The sequence below is a fragment of the Ambystoma mexicanum genome, chromosome 10 (assembly GCF_040938575.1).
Source record: "Ambystoma mexicanum isolate Mex_15411 chromosome 10, UKY_AmexF1_1, whole genome shotgun sequence".
Taxonomy (NCBI): domain Eukaryota; kingdom Metazoa; phylum Chordata; class Amphibia; order Caudata; family Ambystomatidae; genus Ambystoma; species Ambystoma mexicanum.
In genome coordinates, this window is record NC_090932.1 from 139,475,404 (window position 1) to 139,500,146 (window position 24,743).

Here is a 24,743-nt window from a genome sequence, read left to right on the forward strand (position 1 = left end):
ACCACTGCCTAAGGCACCAGCAGTAAACCCTGACCTACCATCCACCACAGACAACCCACTGATGATACAGAAAGATACTAAAGAAGTGTCAAAAGTAGAGCCACCAACCGAGGTAATAAGTTTGTACCCGATATTGAACAAACCTGTGCCCGCAGAGGGGTACAGTGACCCCACTTATGTGCCTCCCCCGACAACTACTACACCCCACCGACCAACGGCGCCCCCGCCATATGAAAGCACAAGGGAGCGAGCCCAGACGAGTACACACAGGGTGGACATAGAAAAGCTAACAGATGATTTACAATCAAGGCTCTCAATAGCGAAAGATGAGCTCTCAAGGATAAGAGACATATGTGAACAAACAGCACTTAATGCTGCAAGATCAGGGCGCACGTCTAGAGCGCCGAGTGAGAATAGAACACTTGAAGACGGGTGGAAAAAAGGTGAGATACTGTTCAGAATTGAGGAAGAACCAACGCGAATAATTGAAGTAGGGGCACAAGAGGGAGGTATCGATAATGAAGAGAGGCCTATAGGGGACAGAGAGGAACTACTATGTGATATAAGGGACGATGTAGAAGAAAGCGACAGGTTGAGCATGGCAATGGGAGGGGGAAGTGAAGGGGTGGATGGTACATGTTCACTGAGGACACTGGATGATGAGTGGACGGGGCGATTAAGGAACAGGGTGGGGAAAATGGCATCACTGGGAACATCAGCAGCCAAAACAGGCGTAGATTCAACGACGAAAGGAAGACTACAGCACCCATTGATACATAGGGGAGGAGGGAGGCCGAATTATATCCCATGGGCTCAGATGGATAAAGCCAATTTATTAAAACTATTGCCCCCGTTATCAGGAGGGGTAAGTAAGTGGATATACGCCTTTGAGAAACATACTGCCGGGGTACCCCTAGCAATAGGAGATGTGAAGAGCTTGCTCGTATCAGCAGTGGGCGATCAAGCTGAGAGAGTATGGGTTAAGGCCGGTTTCCCGGGAGTAACATTAGACTGTGACCGCCATGATGGGGCCTCCTTTAACACAGTGCGTGCCAGGGTGTGGGATGCCCTACGCGAAACATTCCCAGATACGCCAGACTTACAGTCAGTAATGCAGTGTACAATGAATGAGGAGGCTATGGATTACATTTTCCGGGTCCAAGAGATGTGGAGAGCAGAAACGGGCACGCCCTGGTATCAATCGACATCTTTATTTTACTTCATTATAAAAAGAGGGCTCCCAAAGGAAGTGCAAAAGGCGCTCGACAAGATAGCAGGTATTGAAGCAAAGGGATGGTCTGAGATTCAGAGCATAATAGTACACCATTGTAAGCGAATAAAGGAGAGGGAGAAGGAGGTGGCGCAGAAAAGATTGGCAGACGAAGCGAAGTTAGTACAGACAAAGTTGGTGAAGGTTGCAGCAGCAGTAGCCGCGCTCCCACACAGCAGGGAGGGAGATGATGAGGAGGAGGGGCTGATAGCAATACAAGGAAGGGTGGCAACTAATTGGGCGGGAACAGGACAGCGGCAGTGGAATGAGCAGGAGCAAGGAGGAGGTCCGCAGTGGCAAGAGTGGACCCCTCGAGGGGGACGAGGTGGGTACAGGGGCCGAAGAGGAGGTGGATCGGGGTACGGGGGAATGGGAGGAAATGGATGGCAGGGCCCTAGAGGTGCACAAGGGAGTTGCTGGAACTGCGGAAGTTGGGGGCATTACTTTAGGGAGTGCAGAGCTAGACCCAACAATGGGTTCCAAGAGGTAGAACAGTATGGCCATCCCCACCAGGGGAGCCCATATGGTCTTCCGATGGGACAACAACAACTGAGAAACCCAGGCCAAGGTGATGCTGAGCAGCAACAGGGGCACCAGTATAGAACACAGAACCACCCACAAAACAATGACAATATGCAGTATACGCCAGGCAACCCCTTCGTGACAACAGCAAACGGGGCCCCCGCACCAGCACCTTACAACGGCATGTCAGTAGTCTCAGGAAGTGTCTTTAATCGGGGGGCAATGAGACACCCCGCATAGGACAGCCCACAGAGAACACTTGCGTGTCCAGTTCTATCTACAACCTACAATGCAGCAGAGAAACCATTGGTAGGGGCGCAGATAGGAGACAAGCAGTTCATATTCATGGTTGATTCGGGAGTGGAAAAATCATGTATCAGAGAGGGTCGGTTCCCGTTATCTAACCGGAAGTTAGAGACGCAGGGGTTCTCTGGGGCTGTAATTGAAGTTCCTTACACAGAAGCTTTGTATGTAACAGTGGGGGGTAAAACTGTAAAGACACCCTTACTGTATTATGAACATTCCCCAATAAATATGTTAGGGAGGGACCTCCTGAGTAAACTTAACATGACCATGGGCCTCATTCCGAGTATGGCGGTAAGGGATAGCGGCCACCGCTAACGAGAGCAGTGGCGGTAATCCCTTACCGCCATACTCCGAGTTCCCTTTGCGCCATGGAGGTTTTAACACCTGCTTTTAGCAGGTGTTAAAAACCATGGCGCTAAGGGACCTTGATGTTAATTACGCCACCGTAATTTACGGTGGCGTAATTAACGCCTTCCCCACTCCCATTATGCCCTATGGGGCAAGAATGGGAATGGGGAAGGGTAAATGGGGATTGGGGAATTACCGCCCCGCCAACCTTGGAATGGGGCGGTAATTCCGCCATCCACCAAGGCGCTGCCGGTCCGGGTACGGCGTCAACCAAGGCGTTAATAGCGCCATTGGTTAGCGCCGTACTCGGAATGAGGCCCCATATCATTTACCGAGAGAGGAATAGTGTGTTCTACAGCCGGGATATGCCCCTTGCGTGCGATGCTGGTAGTGCAAGCCTACACAACCACACAGGAAGTACGAGGGCTTCCACAAAATGAGGAAATGTTTATTGAAGGGCTAAAGACTTTGGCCCTCATAATTCCAGAGCTACGAAGAATGGACTGGAGGATTCCAGCAGAGTTCCTCTTCCGCCCCATAGTGTGTCCCGACACAGCACCAGGATCGGTGGTATCATTAGACTTGCACGCTGTACAGGTGTCAGCAAAAAGGATCGCTGCAATCGGGATGGATAGGGAAGGATGTGAGTGGCGTACAGTGCTGTGTACAAATGCCAACATCGCCCTACGAGAGTTAACAGATGAGGATCTCTTTTCAGACACAGAAGGGGATGGTGAAATAGTAATAGAAATAGCGATGCCCTGTGACATTTTGATTCAAGCCAGGGAAACCCCCGTCCAATTAATGGCAGTGGTGGGAGCACCGCCGTAATTTTTTGATGACGACATGAGGCTCGTACCAAATAATTTGTGGACAACAGGCCCCCCATGATGTAGGACTGTTGCACGGAGTACAACCTGTGGTAATACAACTAAAGCAAGGAGCAATTTTACCCCGAGTTAAACAGTATCCATTGTCCCGTGAAGCTGAAGAAGGGATAAAAGAGACAATAAATGCACTACTAGCACAAGGGATAATAGTGCCTTCAAACTCCCCATGTAACACATGTATTTATCCAATCAAAAAAGCGAAAGGAGGGTCTTGGAGGATGATACAGGACTTACGCCCCCTAAATGATGTAATTCAGAAGGAGTTCCCTCTATTCCCGAACCCTGCATCAATACTATGCAGCATCCCCGAAAGTGGCATCACATTTCACAGTAGTAGACTTGAAAAACGCATTTTTCTCAATACCCCTGGCTGAAGAGAGTAGATACCTTACAGCATTTACACTGAGGGGTAAAAGATATGAACACTGCAGATTACCACAGGGATACTGTGAGAGCCCGAGCATATTCAACCGCATATTGCATGAAGACTTGGGAAACCTATCAGTTGAGAGTACGATTATTCAGTATGTAGACGATTTATTAGTGTGTGGACAAGACGAAGTAACATGTAGAAAGGATTCCACAACGCTCCTGACCCTACTGGCCAACAAGGGGTACAAGGCAGACAAGGAGAAGCTACAGTACTGCCTGACTGAGGTCTTATACTTGGGACAGCTGATATCAAAAGATGGAAAAAGAATAATTCCCGACAGGGTAGAAGCAATAAGATCAGTAGGAGAACCCACAACAGTGAAAGACATGCAGAAATTCCTGGGGATGTGCAACTATTGCCGAGCATGGATATTAGACTATGCAGCATACACAAGGCCCCTCCTACAAGCACTCAAAGAAGCACAACAGGAGAACAAAAAAATAGAATGGTCAGAAGAAATGAGCACATCATTTCAATCATTAAAAGATCTAATTTCAAGCGCTCCAGTGCTAGCAAACCCTGATTATGGACGCAAATTTTACCTATTCTCACACTGCAAGGGAACACTCATGACAGCTGTACTGACACAAAAGACATCCCTAGGACACAAGCCATTGGCTTACTATAGTGGTACTTTAGATGCCGTGATGCAAGGTCATTTCGCGTGCGAGCAATCACTCGCTGCAGCCGCGTTCGCGATTGAGAAAAGTGCCACAATAGTAATGGGTTGCCCTGTGACATTGTTTGTGGAACATTCATTATTTGCAATACTTGAGAGGTCAAAAAGCACACTGACAACACAGCGGGCGACAGCCTATGAGATTATATTGTCTAGCGCCAACATCCATGTGGTGAGATGTAAGACAGTGAACCCCGCCACATTCATTACAGAAGCATGCACACTAGAGGACATGCAGGACCACGATTGCGCAACCTACGCAGGAGAAAGAGGGGAGGACACAGTGGTGTGTGAGAACGCTCTGAGCGAGGGGGAAGTGTACTTCGTGGATGGGTCTGCATCGATTGACATGGACACGGGAGAAAAACATGTCGGCATGGCAGTAGTGAGACTAGAAGACGGTGAGTATGAAACACTAGTACAGTACCGCCTCCCATCACACTACTCCGCTCAAGCAGCAGAACTGATTGCGCTCATAGAAGCACTACATGCAGCCAAGGGTTGCGCAGTGACAATATACACAGACTCAGCTTACATGACAACGACAGTACATGGGGGTCTAGCAAGATGGGGGCGTAGGGGGTTTCGACGGGCAGACGGAACACCAGTACAGCATGCAGAATTGTTGAAAGAGTTAATTGAGGCCCTACAATAGTAAAATGCCAAGCACATACATCCAACACAGACGTTGTGTCTTTGGGGAACGCGGCAGCGGACGCTGCCGCCAAGGAGGCTTCCTATTTTCAGAAATATGACGCAGGTGAATACATGCTGCGGCATAAGACAAACGAAGAACCCCCAGAAGGGTACAACATGATGCCCATATCACAAATACTAGAATTGCAGGAAGGAGCTAGTGCAGACGAAAAATTGATGTGGACAAAACGAGGGTGCAGCAGGTCGGGAACAGACTTGCTGTGGCGGCAAAATAACTCAGGGAAAGTGGTAATGCCCATCCAGTTACTAGAAATTGCGTTTCAACAACTACACTTCCCCGCACATAATACCAAACAGCACATTGCAGCAGAAATACAGGAAGAATGGTTTGTGCCCTGTCTCCAGGAGCACGTATCTCGATTAGCAATGGAATGCACAACATGTCAGATCTACAATTCAGGAATGACACTACGCACACTCCGGGGAACAATTCCTAAACCCATTGGCCCATTCAGAGAACTGCATATTGATTACGCAGACATGGGGGAAAGGTGTAATGGCGCACGGTACATGATCGTGGTTGTGTGCCCATTCTCAAGGTGGGTGGAAGCTGGACCATGTGCACGACCTGATGCCAAAAGCGCTGCCAAGTTCCTAGTGAGGGAGGTGTTCCCGCGCTGGGGAATTTGTGACGTGATTCGCTCAGACAATGGCACTCATTTTGTGAATGAACTCTTCAAGGAAGTCACTACATTATTGGGAATAAAACATAAATTGTGTTCGATTTATCATCCTCAAAGTAATGGCGTAGTGGAAAAGATGAACGGACTGTTAAAGGGCAGGTTATCAAAACTATGCTTTTCATTGAAGAAGAATTGGATTTACTGTCTGCCCCTTGCGCTATTTGAACTGAGAAATCAGCCAAGTAAAGACCACCATTTGTCCCCGCACGAAATTGTGACTGGGAGACGAATGCACACAGCACACTCCCCACTGCCCGAACACTCAGATGCACACAGGAGCGCCGCGATATTGGGAGAAGAATTCACGGACTATTTGAAAAAATTAACAAGGGCAGCGCGCGCAATATCAAAGCAGCTCTCCCCACCCTTCACTAGAGAGGAGGGAAACACAACAGGGTCTGTCACAGAGCCTGAACAACAGCTACAGCTGATGCCGGGTGACTCAATTTATGTCAGAAGTTTTGTGCGTCGATGGAATGCACCACGGTTCCATGGCCCATACAAGGTAGTGTTTTGCACGCCCACGGCAGTGAAAGTGAAGGGCTTGAGGTACTGGGTGCACTTGACAGATGTACGAAAAGCATATAGTAACGTGCAGGAGGAGGTGGATGAGGAGGCACAGACAACAGCAAACAATGCAACTGAGCAGGATGTCTGACTATGAACTTATGTATGTGTGACAGTAATGGACCTGACTGGGAATATGGTTGATAAGTATACTTGCATTCCTTTAAAAATGTTAAAAAAAAAAAAAAAAAAAACGTTTTTTCTTTTTATCTTGTGAATTTATATGTGATTAATAAAGTGAACAAACTATGACGTGTTTTACACCCTTATCTGTGAATACCCTTCCCCACAACCCTACCCGCTTCCATTCCCCGTCAATATATATATTGGCACTAATGGTGCCAACAAAATGTTAACATGCATGCACTTAATGCACTTTTATATCTCAAACAGGAACTACCATGGCATCTAACAGGCAGCCTGCAACGGATAGAATTAGTAGAATGAGAGAATTATTACATGAGAGATGCGGATATACGTATGAGTGTGGATTATCTGTCTGCATTACATTGCTTTTTATACTAATGTTTGGCCTGGTTACATATTGGTTTGTAGCGTTCATCTCTATCGAGATGAACGAGGGGGGAGGGATTAACAGCACTGGGATTAACAGCACTACTGGGATCAATACAACTGCAAGTGTCATTACGAAGGAGGGTGATTTTTTGGTATGGGACGGAACTAAACTTGTATGGGGATATCATACCACACCATCCAATGCTGTCATCTTACAAAAGAAAGAGCCACAGGGTGGAATGCAAAACAACACAGTGTCTCCACCAGGGATATCTAATTACAATGCCCGCAGTTTAAATGACCGAAACCCGTCTGCCATATCATGGTTGTATAACACCCCCACCAGCCAGCCTGCCCCCACCCTAAAAAATGACCTGCAAGATAACGTCAGGGACGAAAAGGAAAAGCTGCTAGCAATACATAAAATATTATATGATGCATGGGCCACGGGGGGTGGGAATGAGAAAGGGGGGTCTATTTCATCCCTCGCCCAGGAAGTTGGGAAGTACATGAGGAACAGGAACAACAGACAGAAGAGGGAAGCAGGGAGGAGGAAGTATGATGAGTACTATGGGTTAGGTCTAGATAAGATGGAAGACCCACGACACCCCCACCAAACAAATAAATGGTATGCGGATATGAGTGCCACAGCTAAACAAACAACAAACGAGAGCTGTTATGTCTGCTCCCTCATCCCTCACGCTTCAGGTACACCCAAAGTATTGCTACCCAAAGAGTTGCCAATCATAGATGCCCAATGTCTCCTTCATCTCACGTTATGCAGGATTAAGAACACCTTCCAGGCACACGAAGTTACTTTTCAAATGCTGCAGAGCGAGAAAACGTGCTATCCAAAGACGGCAGGGGTGGTATGTTTGAAAGAACTGTTTTTTGTAATACAAGGGACACTTTTTTCTGATAACAAGTGGAAGGATGAAGAAGGAATGTGCAAGGCGGAAGCACTGAGAGGTGTGGCACCAGAGAAATTGCAGTGGATAGAAGAAACATGCACACCAGTATGGAAAGAACACATTTCAAAACTAACTTGGGTAACCGCCATTGAAAAACCTTTCAAACTACAGAACGAAATAGACTATGAACTGTGTTTTAAAGGAGAGGGGAAGACCTCCATGGGTACAAACAAGAACTGTAACAAGACCCTCACCATCCCAGATCTGAGAAAGGGGACAGCGGCCCTTATGGACACGTACTGGGTGTGCGGCAACCAGGCATACCTACACCTCCCCCCGTCATGGAGTGGCAGCTGCTCAATGGCCACTCTGCACTCAGCCCTAATGGTAATACCGGAGAGCCACATCGACGGGAGCAAAAAGACACAGGAACGCCTGCAACAGAGTGCAGCCCAACCAACTGCGGAGTCACAAATGTACGTCCTATCTTCCGGAAACAAGGGAGAAGTTCTGACCCGTAACAGACGTGCATCAAACTACATATTGAAGGAATCATCAGAACTATTGGCTCAGATCCCAGATAAATATCGATTATTCAGCTCAGCAGAAACATTCTTTGCCTCACTCGTCTCAAGTGTCCAAGCAAGAGCAAACGCAAAATGGCTCCAAATAACACGCTGGGAATTGATTCAGCTGGCGAACGACACTGAAGAAGGGTTCAACGTAATAAAAGTGGAACTAAGGGCTTTACGACTGATGACCATGCAAAACAGGAATGTCCTGGACCTGTTGACGGCAATGGATGGAGGTGTTTGCCGAAAAATAGGAAGTGCCTGCTGCACTTTTGTACCTTCTGAAGACGCAGAAAATGGCTCCCTGTCCCATGTGATCGAAGCAGTCCACAACCTAGGAGAAAAAGTGAAAATGGAAGGTGGAGCAGAAGACAGTACATGGTTCGATAACATCTTCTCCTGGGTGCCCTCATGGCTTGGAACCACTGTGAAATTTTTGATGCCAGCTGTGGTGTTCCTCCTTTTAATTTTTTGCCTGTGCCAGGTGGGTCTTCGAGTTTGTGCTAACGCAGTACCAAATGGTGCAATGATGATGGTGACAATGGGCAACACCCGTGGGACAATACAAAACATGCAGAAAGTGCAGGTCCAAACAGGAACAGATGACGCACCAAGATATCAGCTAGTGCCTATCTATCACGACAAAGATATCATAGATAAAGCATGGCACACCACCATTAGAGAGCCCCGTGTATTAGAATGGTACCAGGAGGTGTGGGTAGATTTGGCGGGAGATGGCGGATGCATATACCTGACTTGTACCCCAGATGAATATGCCAGAAGAGGGGAAAGCTTACGGGGAGTGTGCAGAGCATGGATGCCCATAAAAGGCACACCTGCATGGGATGAGGCAGTGATGGACGAAGAAGAATGTAGGAGGTTGGAGGACTTAAAGTATTCGTTACTTAAGTAACGAAAGGGGGGAAATGTAGGGGAGGAGTGGTCCAAAAGACCCCCCCTTGCCTACACCTCCACCCCAGGTGAGGGCCATGGCTCATCGGGCGTCCCCTCCTTACCACCAGGGCCCAGGTGGTGGATGGCTCACCCGCTGTAGACATTGCCCGCACGTATAGAATTTAGCTAGGCCTCAGAAACCATTTTGTCTACTAAAAAATGGTGTGAGCTCAGCGCACTGTAGCGCGGCCCCCACCTTCAGAAAGTTCCAGTTATCCCTGTCGCCGCAGCACCATGGCAGATCCGCTGCGAGCCCGTTCCCACGAACAAGACGGACATGAGCTAGCGTAATACACCAACATTGTAACAGTTCACCTTCCGCAGTGTATCATCGCTCCCAGCATGACCCGACCAGCTGGCCTGGGCAATGAAAACAACAGTAAAATGGTCCTCAGATGGCAGAAAGTCTCTACATATTAATGCCAAGACCACTTGCGAAGTATGCTTTTCTCCAAAAAATCTCTTATATTACAAAAACCTGTAAAATGTATAAACATAAGAAAGCATGCTTCCATGATATAAGCAATGGCAAGCCCACACCATTGCAGTTGGGTGCTAATAATAAAGGAGCGCTCCAGGGATCTATTTGTTACGTGTATCACTGGGAAACCTACCCTCCATGGTTTTGCGCCATAACCAAGCTAATGCTGCTAGAGTACATGAGAAAACGAATGTAACCATACTATGGACTCATATGAAGGATGCGCGAGAATGCACTTGTCATGTGTGTATGTCTAAGCCCCTTATGTGCCACCACCGTCACGTGCAGTGGCGGGTCATGTTCTATGTACTCGCACCAACCCGACTACTACCTCATTTTCTGCAAATGTATATGCATATAACTAAATACTGTAGCTGTTAAAACATAGTGTACAGATACGGTGCTCAGACTGGGTATAATCGAGACACATCCAGCAAAGTTTAAATGCATGTTTTAAAGTGATTTGAATAAGTATTATAGAGTGTTCAAATGTTTGTGATGTTTTTACCTAAAGTCGGCAACACACGAGGGAGATACCTTTGTGAAATACGTGCAAGGCCATTCCCCCTCCCACCCTGCGAAGGCTGCCAAGACATGAGAGCAGAGGCCCGCGCTGCGCTACTCCGCCTCCCCCAACCAGACTGGAGCCGCTTCAAAGATTTGTAGCCCCCTCTGCAGCACCCAAGGCCGCGGCCCGCCACCTGCATTATTTACAGCACAGCAGTAAACCTCCGCCTGAACACACACTTCCAAAGGCGCCCCCTCGTAAACCCCATAACCCACCGGATCATCTTAGACCCATGGCCCTGTGCAATCAGGACACCCAAAACTTTGACAACACACAGCGGCACATCCATAACAACTTCTAACAATACAGAAAGACCTGTACCGCCCGTCCCAGGCCCTGAAGCTTAGCACCTCGACCTATGGCCCCGGTCAACAGGACACTGGTAACCATGTCCTGACATATTACCGCCAGACCCCTCACAAGGTACATTCCTCCTGTGTTGCATTAACCTGTAGAATAACCTATTGGAAGATTTACTAAAGAAGATAATATTGCAATGACTGAATGACTGCGGTGTGCATGGCCTAGGGCAAATAAGTCAGGAAAAGACATTCATCTCTGACACTGGCCGCGATGGCACAACAACACCGCCCGGATGAACTCAGCCAACCTGCCAGCCCCAGCCCAACCCACGAGGCTGACCAGTGACGTCTTCCAGTCAAAGCCAACCGCATCGCAGCAGCACCTATAGTTAGTCATCGCCACCCAATCCCATCGAACTTGTGCCCCCTATAGTGTGTAGGTTCTTATGACGTTTTTTGTAAATATATACGCCTGTCTTTGCTATTGTCGGACAGAGCGCTCTCGGAGTTTGCAGAGTTCTTTGCATGCCCTATTCTGATTGATAAACTCCCATTTAAGCTCACCCGCACTCTGTCTTGGCCTTATTCCCGATTTGGGAGAGTCCTTCATTGTCTCTCATTGCGGGGAGGATCGTGCTGGTTGGGGACGCTTGCCTTCAGGAGCAAGAAAACATCTGTACTGGCTGACAAAGTGGAATTGAACTTGTTGCACCCGTGAAGCATGTCACAAATAGTCTTTGTCCATGATGACATGGATCTATATCCCAGGACAGAAGGCCTATCAAGGAGAAATCCAGGGCCAGTTCCACCCTAGAGGAGGACGGTGGATGTTGAGATGGCCCCAATTCCTAACCCCTCCTCAAGTGCTTGTATTTGAGTAGTACAACGTTGAATCATCATATTACTCTAAAAAAACAACCTTGCCCCCCCCCCTTGTTTCTTTCATTTTAGGCAACGTATTTCCAGAGACATGAGGAGACCACCCGCACAGCCTCCATCATTCCAAGTAACGGAATTCTCTGTGTCACCAGAAAGAAAGGGAGACCCAGCGAGGCGAATGACAGGAGAGCCATTCAACCCCCGGTATATGGCACACTGACAAGAGGCAGTGGCTACACGGAGAAAAAGGATCCTCAGACAGGCTCATATGTCTCTGGGGAGTGGCTTACCACCGTACTTAAATTCCCAATTTTTTCCAAGGAATGTGCGGCAACATGGCAACCAAACATGAACTGGCATGTTCACTGATGCAGGCCACCATTGTTTCAGTGTGGCAGCCTCACACAAGAAAAATGGGTAGGGTGTTAGGCAGAATCACATGCAGTACCCTTAAGGAACACTACATGCAATTAAGACTACAAGTGTCAGTACAATTCACCTTTGGTACAAGCCTGCACTACACAGTTATGTGGTAGCACTGGCTGAGCAGCCAGACTTATCTCAAGAGTTGAGTGAGCAGTAGAAGAAGTTCACAAAGGTCCAGAAAATACAGTGATTCAAATATACACAGATTCTAGGTTTCTTTGTTAAAAGAATACACATTTATTTACACAGTCAGTTAGAAAACATTCCACTAGTAAGAACAGCTCAATATCACACACTAATATACTACAATACACCACCAATATGTTACTGAACAAGTTCATCTCCCCTGAATTGGGAGAAAAATAGCAATTCATTTACTTATAAAGAGGATAAAAAGACAAGATTATAAGAAAGAAATTCTTTTCAAAAATACCACAAAGAGTTGCATGAAAGTTAATGCAACTGAAGACAAATTTGAATGTGATTTGCTTGAAAATTAATGTAATGAAAAAAGGAAAAAAGGTCAACTATGCAAAGAAAACATCAGTAAAGACACACCAAATAATAAATAAAGCTTTATAAATAATAATTGGTGTTTTTAACATTTTTTCCAGAAGCGCAAACCCACAATAGTGCCTTTTTAGGAGAAAATTCTTCTCAATAGGCCTGTGCCAAAGTAATCGTTCAGAGTCTTTGTATGGGATAGCACAGTTCTGGTAGATAACGGTTAAGTCTTTGCCACAGAGTTTAGAAGAATTTGGCTAGGCGAAAAGTTTGACAAATGTTTACCGAAGGACAAGCCTTGAAGTTGAGAAAGTCTCCATGAACTTTCACGATAGCCGAAAAGATTTCCGGACCGCGTGTGCACAGTACCTTTTTAGTGAAGAAGAGCAGTAGCTGAAGCAGTTGTTCCTGGCAGTTTGAGCAGATTTCACTGTTGCTGAGCTTCAGTCGTGGGGACAAGACGGAGGACGTCGGGAGGTTCCTGCACTGCCAGGGATGAGGCCAAAAGCTTAGCAAAACGTTGATTTAAGGTGTGAGTGCTTCAAAGTCCACAAGCTGGTTTCCTTCCCTCTGGCTCTCCGGTTTTCAACAACACTCTGTAGAAAATTCGACCAGATGAGGACGGTGTCCAGGTGGCTTGTGAGTTGGTTGTTCCCACCAAACTCATGAGAAGAAGTTAACCTTGAAGGGCTTCTCTGTCAATGGAGTTTCAGGCAATTTGGACCTGCAGCAGGGCTTCACTGGTTGTCCAGGAGTTGCAACAGTCCTCTTCCTTCAGCTTGTCTTTGGTTCTTTTGTTCCAGCAGTCGACTCTGCTTTCCAAGTCCCAGAGACCTGTTTTTAAACAGTTTTCCCCCATTCATTCCAGACTGGCTGTCACTCACACAGCAGAGTGGCTATCCTTGCCGGACAGCCAGCCAGCCAATCATGCCAGAGTGCATTCAGGTCTCCTAGGATACTAAGCACAGGGAGTTCTGGGCACCTCCCTCACATCCTGTCCACCCTAGACACCCTGGCGCCAGAGGAGGGCTTCAGCACTGAAGCCTGCCAAAGTCTGACAAACAAAGGGGCCAAACCTGGTTTGGCGTGCAGAGACAAACACAAGAAGGACCTTTCCTAAAAGAAGAGTCTGTTTTTTAGGTCTTGGTCGCCATATTGAAAAACATGGCTGAACCGATTTTTAACTACCGTTGTTTGCGGTCGGGAAAAATCATGGTAGTTCGATCTAAACCACTGCCACCAGCCATTTAAAGTAGGAAAAGGTAACATTTGACTGTTACATGAATGTTATAACTCAGGGGGAGCTAGGCAACCCCTCCAGCATTCTTTAGGAAGATAGTGTGTGCTGGGTCAGTAAATTTAAAGAGACTAGTAAAGTAAATGTTACTTTACATGCTCTGGGAGACAGTAGTCAGTCCCAGAGAAGGTATTTAAACCTTGGGAAGTCTGAAAGACATCCCTGTGCCAATGCACTGAGGGTGCTCTGTGACACACAAGAAAAAGACGATGCCTATGGAGTTATGTTAAAACTCCATAACCAAAGAACACAAAAGTAAAACACACATCAAAATACATGGAAGAGTGGTAAAAAAAGGCTCTCACTCTTCCCAGGTAAAAAAATAAAATCCTAGAATTCCAGCAAAGTTGCTGGGCATCTCATAAAAGGTAAGGGAAATTATCGTGAATTCTCCCTAACACAGGGTTTGCTCCCATTTCGTAAACACTTTCGCATTTAACACTTCCCAAGCATGGAAGACAGCATCATATTTGTCAGAGATCCGATGGCAGAAGGAGGGGGAACTTAAGATGAGCAACAGTATACAGTAAGCTGTGGGTTATTGGGGTGAGTTCAGGGACGAAGCAGGTGGCCACCAAGATACCAGCACTGGAGGAATAAGAATTATGGATTGGAGTGTGGAGATTTTAAATGTTATACTTTTCAGAATGCTGCAACCTAGCAACCAACATTGGGCTTCCTGTACTCCCACATTTCAGGTACAACATGTACAAACCTTTTCAAAGCTTTTTCAGTGCACTTTTCTGCTTTAGAATCTGTGCATCTTGGCAGAGTCCACATGTTCAGGGAAAACAATGCACAGTTTGCAAAAAACATGACAAATTCAAGCTCAGGACCATTTTTAATGTTTTTTGAAGAAACGTTTTCCATTGACGCTCCTGGAACCTCAGAACGTGGCAGGGTCTGAGGATCCCATGTCCAAAACTCACTGGTATCTTGGCTGAACGAGTTCATATTCCAGCCCTCTGGGGTAACCCCACTGCTACCATGGAATGGAAACAAGCCAAGGATTGCTGATAGCATTCTTTTATTTGCTCTGGCACATTTTCCCACACCAGATCATGAGGTTGAAGGTTGGATCGACTGACACAAACTGACCTGCTCATGAAAAACGTCACAGCATCATCAGCGAGTCAAAAACACGTAATCAGTGATGTGGCAGATCCGCTAATATCTGCAACTATGCACAGAACCATATCCTGCAGATCTTGACGAATTGCTTTCTCTTTATCCAATTCAAGCGAAGATTTTCAGTTCAAAGTTCAGATCTGCGGATTTACCTGCCAAAAAATTGTTAAGTAAATTATTTTGGCATTTAAAGGCTTCAAAAGTATTTGTCTTAAAAAAAATGAACAATTCAAAGCGCTCTGAAGCCTAGCTGTCTATATTTTAGGAAGCCCTAGAGTTATAGTATTTGCATAACCCAGATTTGAGACCTTGAAAGCCACTCCTTCCCGCTTGGGCCATTATTGAGTGATGCTGGTCTGTTTTAATGGCCGGGTGTTTTACTTAGAGGCAGGAATGTGACACATTCGGAATTCTTCTGTGAGCTGTAAGTCTGATGTAAAAACACACTACCTCTGAGAATGAGGACAATGACATACAGTACCTCTTTATAATAATGCAAACACCCCATCATTGGTTTTGGGAACTGTCAAATCAAATTGAAAAAAAAACATCATATGGAGAACAGGACGGTTACCAGACATTTGGTCGAAAAAAATTGGTCGACCAGACAAATGGTCGAACCAATTTGGTCGAAAACCAAATGGTCGAATTTTTTTATTTTTTTATTTTCACCCCTTTTTTGTTTTTTTTGGGGTGTCCCCCCAACCCCCTTTTTTTTCTAAAACCCCCTTTTTTTTTAAAACGAAAACCCGAAAAATATATATATAAATAAAAAAAATTCGACCATTTGGTTTTCGACCAAATTGTGTCGACCAAATGTCTTTCGACCAGTTTTCAGTCGACCAAATGTCTGGACACCGAACAGGACAAGTGCCATCTCCTCCTGATGTAGAGAAAACGGTTCCATGTAATAATGTCCCTGCAGAAATGTGTCTTGACAAAAATGCCGCCAACCACTGATTTCTTTTTTATTTTTTTTACAAGGGGTGCAGGGGACATCCCTGCAAGCCGTCCCCATACATAATGTCACCATATACAATGTCGCCAATGGCTTTTCCCGGCAACATAATGTATGGAGCATTATTACCTGATACCGAGAAAGCTTGGTGCACACAACAAACACTTGTTTAAAAACTGTGCCTTTGACTGCGGAAAATACTTTACAAAAAGTCAAAAACACTTTATTTCCAATGGATTAAACATTATTAGCCATAGCATTTCGCCAACTCCAATTACTCATAGATCATATGTATACATGTCTATTGCTAATGACGTTTGACTTGCTTAAGGGAACAAGATGATTTATTTCCAAAACAAATGTCTGAGTATTGGAACTATGACTCCGGCAGGGACGGAGTAGAGTAGGAAGGAAGGGAGCCACGTGCAACACATTTTTCAAGGGTTGCAGTCATGCTGGTTGGCAGCCAATTGAGTTGAAACTGATTTCAGTTTAGCTGGAACTGATCGGTGGTGGTAAAATGGAGAAGTGTGCTTTAACTTCATAAAGAACCGTTCCGGAATGGTGAAAATGGTTGCAAAAAGTAGTGGAGCTGTTAACAGTAACAAAACAGAAAGGTGATGGCTGGAAGGTTTTGAATTAATCATAACCACGGGCAAAGCTCTGGGCAACCCTCCAGACCATCGTTTTTCAGCCTGCCAAGCCATTACAGAAGGGGAAAAACCATATGCAAATCAGGCTTGGTCCTACCCCAAAAGGGGCAGTCCAGCCCGAACTGCTAGGTCACATCCCTTCTGCACGAGACCACAAGCATCCCCAGACATGTTTCAGCCTTGTTGGGCGTCATCAGCGAGGAGTAGCTTGGGTCTCTAGGCCCGGCAGACTCGGGACCCACGTCTGGGTATACCCGTCCCACTCGGGGTGACTTTAGCAAAACAGAAAGGTGATGGCTGGAAGGTTTTGAATTAATCATAACCACGGGCAAAGCTCTGGGCAACCCTCCAGACCATCGTTTTTCAGCCTGCCAAGCCATTACAGAAGGGGAAAAACCATATGCAAATCAGGCTTGGTCCTACCCCAAAAGGGGCAGTCCAGCCCGAACTGCTAGGTCACATCCCTTCTGCACGAGACCACAAGCATCCCCAGACATGTTTCAGCCTTGTTGGGCCTTGTTGGGCGTCATCAGTGAGGAGTAGCTTGGGTCTCTAGGCCCGGCAGACTCGGGACCCACGTCTGGGTATACCCGTCCCACTCGGGGGATGTGGCCTAGCAGTTCGGGCTGGACTGCCCCTTTTGGGGTGGGGCCAAGCCTGATTTGCATATGGTCTTTCCCTTCTGTAATGGCTTGGCAGGCGAAGAACGGTGGTCTGGAGGGTTGCCCAGAGCATTGCCAGTGGTTAAGATTAAGTCTAAACCTTCCAGCCATCACCTCTTTGTTTTTGCTATGTCACCCCGAGTGGGACGGGTATGCCCAGACGTGGGTCCCGTGCCTGCTGGGCCTAGAGACCCAAGCTACTCCTCACTGATGAGCCCCAACAAGGGCGAAACATGTTTGGGGATGCTTGTGGTCTCGTGCAGAAGGGATGTGGCCTAGCAGTTCGGGCTGGACTGCCCCTTTTGGGGTGGGGCCAAGCCTGATTTGCATATGGTCTTTCCCTTCTGTAATGGCTTGGCAGGCGAAGAACGGTGGTCTGGAGGGTTGCCCAGAGCATTGCCAGTGGTTAAGATTAAGTCTAAACCTTCCAGCCATCACCTCTTTGTTTTTGCTATGTCACCCCGAGTGGGACGGGTATGCCCAGACGTGGGTCCCGTGCCTGCTGGGCCTAGAGACCCAAGCTACTCCTCACTGATGAGCCCCAACAAGGGCGAAACATGTTTGGGGATGCTTGTGGTCTCGTGCAGAAGGGATGTGGCCTAGCAGTTCGGGCTGGACTGCCCCTTTTGGGGTGGGGCCAAGCCTGATTTGCATATGGTCTTTCCCTTCTGTAATGGCTTGGCAGGCGAAGAACGGTGGTCTGGAGGGTTGCCCAGAGCATTGCCAGTGGTTAAGATTAAGTCTAAACCTTCCAGCCATCACCTCTTTGTTTTTGCTATGTCACCCCGAGTGGGACGGGTATGCCCAGACGTGGGTCCCGTGCCTGCTGGGCCTAGAGACCCAAGCTACTCCTCACTGATGAGCCCCAACAAGGGCGAAACATGTTTGGGGATGCTTGTGGTCTCGTGCAGAAGGGATGTGGCCTAGCAGTTCGGGCTGGACTGCCCCTTTTGGGGTGGGGCCAAGCCTGATTTGCATATGGTCTTTCCCTTCTGTAATGGCTTGGCAGGCGAAGAACGGTGGTCTGGAGGGTTGCCCAGAGCATTGCCAGTGGTTAAGATTAAGTCTAAACCTTCCAGCCATCACCTCTTTGTTTTTGCTATGTCACCCCGAGTGGGACGGGTATGCCCAGACGTGGGTCCCGTGCCTGCTGGGCTTAGAGACCCAAGCTACTCCTCACTGATGAGCCCCAACAAGGGCGAAACATGTTTGGGGATGCTTGTGGTCTCGTGCAGAAGGGATGTGGCCTAGCAGTTCGGGCTGGACTGCCCCTTTTGGGGTGGGGCCAAGCCTGATTTGCATATGGTCTTTCCCTTCTGTAATGGCTTGGCAGGCGAAGAACGGTGGTCTGGAGGGTTGCCCAGAGCATTGCCAGTGGTTAAGATTAAGTCTAAACCTTCCAGCCATCACCTCTTTGTTTTTGCTATGTCACCCCGAGTGGGACGGGTATGCCCAGACGTGGGTCCCGTGCCTGCTGGGCCTAGAGACCCAAGCTACTCCTCACTGATGAGCCCCAACAAGGGCGAAACATGTTTGGGGATGCTTGTGGTCTCGTGCAGAAGGGATGTGGCCTAGCAGTTCGGGCTGGACTGCCCCTTTTGGGGTGGGGCCAAGCCTGATTTGCATATGGTCTTTCCCTTCTGTAATGGCTTGGCAGGCGAAGAACGGTGGTCTGGAGGGTTGCCCAGAGCATTGCCAGTGGTTAAGATTAAGTCTAAACCTTCCAGCCATCACCTCTTTGTTTTTGCTATGTCACCCCGAGTGGGACGGGTATGCCCAGACGTGGGTCCCGTGCCTGCTGGGCCTAGAGACCCAAGCTACTCCTCACTGATGAGCCCCAACAAGGGCGAAACATGTTTGGGGATGCTTGTGGTCTCGTGCAGAAGGGATGTGGCCTAGCAGTTCGGGCTGGACTGCCCCTTTTGGGGTGGGGCCAAGCCTGATTTGCATATGGTCTTTCCCTTCTGTAATGGCTTGGCAGGCGAAGAACGGTGGTCTGGAGGGTTGCCCAGAGCATTGCCAGTGGTTAAGATTAAGTCTAAACCTTCCAGCCATCACCTCTTTGTTTTTGCTATGTCACCCCGAGTGGGACGGGTATGCCCAGACGTGGGTCCCGTGCCTGCTGGGCCTAGAGACCCAAGCTACTCCTCACTGATGAGCCCCAACAAGGGCGAAACATGTTTGGGGATGCTTGTGGTCTCGTGCAGAAGGGATGTGGCCTAGCAGTTCGGGCTGGACTGCCCCTTTTGGGGTGGGGCCAAGCCTGATTTGCATATGGTCTTTCCCTTCTGTAATGGCTTGGCAGGCGAAGAACGGTGGTCTGGAGGGTTGCCCAGAGCATTGCCAGTGGTTAAGATTAAGTCTAAACCTTCCAGCCATCACCTCTTTGTTTTTGCTATGTCACCCCGAGTGGGACGGGTATGCCCAGACGTGGGTCCCGTGCCTGCTGGGCCTAGAGCCCCAAGCTACTCCTCACTGATGAGCCCCAACAAGGGCGAAACATGTTTGGGGATGCTTGTGGTCTCGTGCAGAAGGGATGTGGCCTAGCAGTTCGGGCTGGACTGCCCCTTTTGGGGTGGGGCCAAGCCTGATTTGCATATGGTCTTTCCCTTCTGTAATGGCTTGACAGGCGAAGAACGGTGGTCTGGAGGGTTGCCCAGAGCATTGCCAGTGGTTAAGATTAAGTCTAAACCTTCCAGCCATCACCTCTTTGTTTTTGCTATGTCACCCCGAGTGGGACGGGTATGCCCAGACGTGGGTCCCGTGCCTGCTGGGCCTAGAGACCCAAGCTACTCCTCACTGATGAGCCCCAACAAGGGCGAAACATGTTTGGGGATGCTTGTGGTCTCGTGCAGAAGGGATGTGGCCTAGCAGTTCGGGCTGGACTGCCCCTTTTGGGGTGGGGCCAAGCCTGATTTGCATATGGTCTTTCCCTTCTGTAATGGCTCGGCAGGCGAAGAACGGTGGTCTGGAGGGTTGCCCAGAGCATTGCCAGTGGTTAAGATTAAGTCTAAACCTTCCAGCCATCACCTCTTTGTTTTTGCTATGTCACCCCGAGTGGGACGGGTATGCCCAGACGTGGGTCCCGTGCCTGCTGGGCCTAGAGACCCAAGCTACTCCTCACTGATGAGCCCCAACAAGGGCGAAACATGTTTGGGGATGCTTGTGGTCTCGTGCAGAAGGGATGTGGCCTAGCAGTTCGGGCTGGACTGCCCCTTTTGGGGTGGGGCCAAGCCTGATTTGCATATGGTCTTTCCCTTCTGTAATGGCTTGGCAGGCGAAGAACGGTGGTCTGGAGGGTTGCCCAGAGCATTGCCAGTGGTTAAGATTAAGTCTAAACCTTCCAGCCATCACCTCTTTGTTTTTGCTATGTCACCCCGAGTGGGACGGGTATGCCCAGACGTGGGTCCCGTGCCTGCTGGGCCTAGAGACCCAAGCTACTCCTCACTGATGAGCCCCAACAAGGGCGAAACATGTTTGGGGATGCTTGTGGTCTCGTGCAGAAGGGATGTGGCCTAGCAGTTCGGGCTGGACTGCCCCTTTTGGGGTGGGGCCAAGCCTGATTTGCATATGGTCTTTCCCTTCTGTAATGGCTTGGCAGGCGAAGAACGGTGGTCTGGAGGGTTGCCCAGAGCATTGCCAGTGGTTAAGATTAAGTCTAAACCTTCCAGCCATCACCTCTTTGTTTTTGCTATGTCATCCCGAGTGGGACGGGTATGCCCAGACGTGGGTCCCGTGCCTGCTGGGCCTAGAGACCCAAGCTACTCCTCACTGATGAGCCCCAACAAGGGCGAAACATGTTTGGGGATGCTTGTGGTCTCGTGCAGAAGGGATGTGGCCTAGCAGTTCGGGCTGGACTGCCCCTTTTGGGGTGGGGCCAAGCCTGATTTGCATATGGTCTTTCCCTTCTGTAATGGCTTGGCAGGCGAAGAACGGTGGTCTGGAGGGTTGCCCAGAGCATTGCCAGTGGTTAAGATTAAGTCTAAACCTTCCAGCCATCACCTCTTTGTTTTTGCTATGTCACCCCGAGTGGGACGGGTATGCCCAGACGTGGGTCCCGTGCCTGCTGGGCCTAGAGACCCAAGCTACTCCTCACTGATGAGCCCCAACAAGGGCGAAACATGTTTGGGGATGCTTGTGGTCTCGTGCAGAAGGGATGTGGCCTAGCAGTTCGGGCTGGACTGCCCCTTTTGGGGTGGGGCCAAGCCTGATTTGCATATGGTCTTTCCCTTCTGTAATGGCTTGGCAGGCGAAGAACGGTGGTCTGGAGGGTTGCCCAGAGCATTGCCAGTGGTTAAGATTAAGTCTAAACCTTCCAGCCATCACCTCTTTGTTTTTGCTATGTCACCCCGAGTGGGACGGGTATGCCCAGACGTGGGTCCCGTGCCTGCTGGGCCTAGAGACCCAAGCTACTCCTCACTGATGAGCCCCAACAAGGGCGAAACATGTTTGGGGATGCTTGTGGTCTCGTGCAGAAGGGATGTGGCCTAGCAGTTCGGGCTGGACTGCCCCTTTTGGGGTGGGGCCAAGCCTGATTTGCATATGGTCTTTCCCTTCTGTAATGGCTTGGCAGGCGAAGAACGGTGGTCTGGAGGGTTGCCCAGAGCATTGCCAGTGGTTAAGATTAAGTCTAAACCTTCCAGCCATCACCTCTTTGTTTTTGCTATGTCACCCCGAGTGGGACGGGTATGCCCAGACGTGGGTCCCGTGCCTGCTGGGCCTAGAGACCCAAGCTACTCCTCACTGATGAGCCCCAACAAGGGCGAAACATGTTTGGGGATGCTTGTGGTCTCGTGCAGAAGGGATGTGGCCTAGCAGTTCGGGCTGGACTGCCCCTTTTGGGGTGGGGCCAAGCCTGATTTGCATATGGTCTTTCCCTTCTGTAATGGCTTGGCAGGCGAAGAACGGTGGTCTGGAGGGTTGCCCAGAGCATTGCCAGTGGTTAAGATTAAGTCTAAACCTTCCAGCCATCACCTCTTTGTTTTTGCTGTTAACAGTAAAACATGCAAGTAGTGGAACACCGCTCCCGACCGTTCCCGCTCACTTCAACCACTGCCTTGAACTCCACCCATCTTGAAACCAAATCCAATACTACCATGATAAATCTTCCACTACTTCATCAACAGCCACAGAACCCAACAGATACAATACTAACTCATTCCAAACACATTGTGGCACCTCCATCTTAACCATGGGTTGTGCACTAGGCACCGCAACCTTACCAGCACCATAATAATTAATACATTTCTCTAACCTCTGTTCTACTGCTCGGTCAAACCAAGGCTGCCATTAGTCACCTCACAATACAACTTTGGTGCTTGTCAGAACTATATGCCCAGCATTGGCCATATCAAGCAACTTCTCCCTCAATGCCATGGGCACTACTACACGTCCCCACCGGTACAACAAACCCCATCCTACACTCAACTCCTCTCCCACTTCCCAATACGCTCTTTTCTCTGCCTTCAGTTTCCACTTTGCTGGCAACTCCGATTCCACAAATTGTACCGCAAAGGATTTATAGCTCTATTATAGCTGGTGTTGTATCACCCACTTCTGTATGGAAAAGAAGAAAATCAGTCAAATGTAATGGTCAATGTATTTTGTTTTATTTGGGTGCATGTAAACTATACTAAGGCTATGTTTCTAAAGCAGATTTTATTCAACAATCTCTTCTTTATCTATATAAAGCAGAACATACATTCGTTTGTTCCTTATACAATTCCACACCGTTCCACCAATCTGCAGCACATTTTGCATAGTTACCTGTTAGGACGCTAATGACATTACTGGCTACATGACATTCGGAAACCCCACCCCTTTCCCCCAGATTTCAGCCCTTCACACATGGGACTGTTGCCTGAAATGTTCAAAATTTCCAGACAATTTAATTAATTTTTAACACAAGGAACAAAACCAAAGGTCCCTGTGGAAATCACGTTTCAATGCCTTAGGGCTCACCGTTTCTGAGATATTTGCACTGCAATGCACCACAATGCACTAAACCTGCCACGTCGAAGGGACATTTGGGCAGAGCAGATAGATGCTCAGAGTATGCTGCAGCACGCTAACTCTTGCGTACCCTCCACGTCTGCTCTGGGGTATGTCAGCCATCCGCACACGCCCATTCTTAATGCAGTTTAATTAAAAAATGTAAAGCACATTTAGCGATTAGTAACTCAGAACAGCGTTTTCCAGGATCGTGATTTTAACAATTTATGAGAGTGTTTTCATGTCTGACTACAGAACCCATGCGCAGTACGGGTACTTTTTGCCAGTTATCTATAAAGATAATTCGTCCTCGGTCCTTGGCCCAGCCACTCTCCCCTGCACTGCCTTCCTGGCAACCCCTGCACTGCGGGACTGTCTCTGTATCCCTACAGCCCCCCTTCCCAGCACTTGTCTGCACTTATCTTGCACTTGCCACCAGCTGTCCCTTATTATTTATCCTGTTCATTACTAACCCTGTACTGCACTTTCCCCTCTCCCTTTCCCGCTTGCACTTTTCCTGTCTCCCCTTACCCATGCACTTGCGCGATCTGAATGACACCTGGCCTAGTAGGATCGCTGTCCGTCCTCCCCTTGTTCCCCTCCCTTGCCTCGTTGCTCCTTGAAACACTTGTGTATAGGCGGGTTACAAATGCCATATCATATCATAGTGTTAGACCTAATTTTTCAATCACACGCAAGCTGCCGCCGTTTGTCTTTGCTTGCAGAAGACGTCACATGTTCATTACATGTGCCTCATGGAAGACGTTTAGCTCTTGGTTTTTTCCTTTACATACATGATTTGTAAAGGATGTCTGATGATTCCTAATACGTTGAAGGCATTGATATGGGTGTGTTCTTCGAATTAATCAACTGGAACAACATTTACTATTAAATACTTACTTTCCCCGTATGGCGATTTTGCCTACCTAAGCCGTTACCGTTCAATCATTTCCACAATTCTAAAGAGCATGTATTCTTTCACTCTCCACGGGCTGATTATTTACCTACGTGCATGGTGTTACTTTTCCTACTGGAAAAAGTCAGCGTGTACTGCCAGTGACATTTTACTGGTGCACACAATTCCTCTTCTAATTAACAAAAAAAAGAAAACAATGCTAACGCCAAACTCAATCAAACAAAGCGCGGGTGCTTTCGATTGGAAACTCTAGCCCATTATGTAATGACAATCACTGCAATATATCTGAATGTTCAAAGGTCCAGCGAGTGGTTACAACGTGATTCTGTATTGTTGCAAGTCCAACTGGACACAGAGCTATTTTGCCTGTAAGGTTTAGACATGGGCAACCTTCATTGCTAGAACCTTGAATCATTCACATTTCGACCAGCTCAAAATATTTTTGAATATTTTAACAAGTTTGACCAAAGTTCAACTGTATAGCCTGTAGTGGGACATATGTTTGGCACTCATTTTTAGACTTAAGGCCTCATTACGAGGTGGGCGGAATGTGTTTAACGGTGCCGGTAAAGGTGCCGGTGCCGTTAAACCCATTCCGCCCTATTACGAG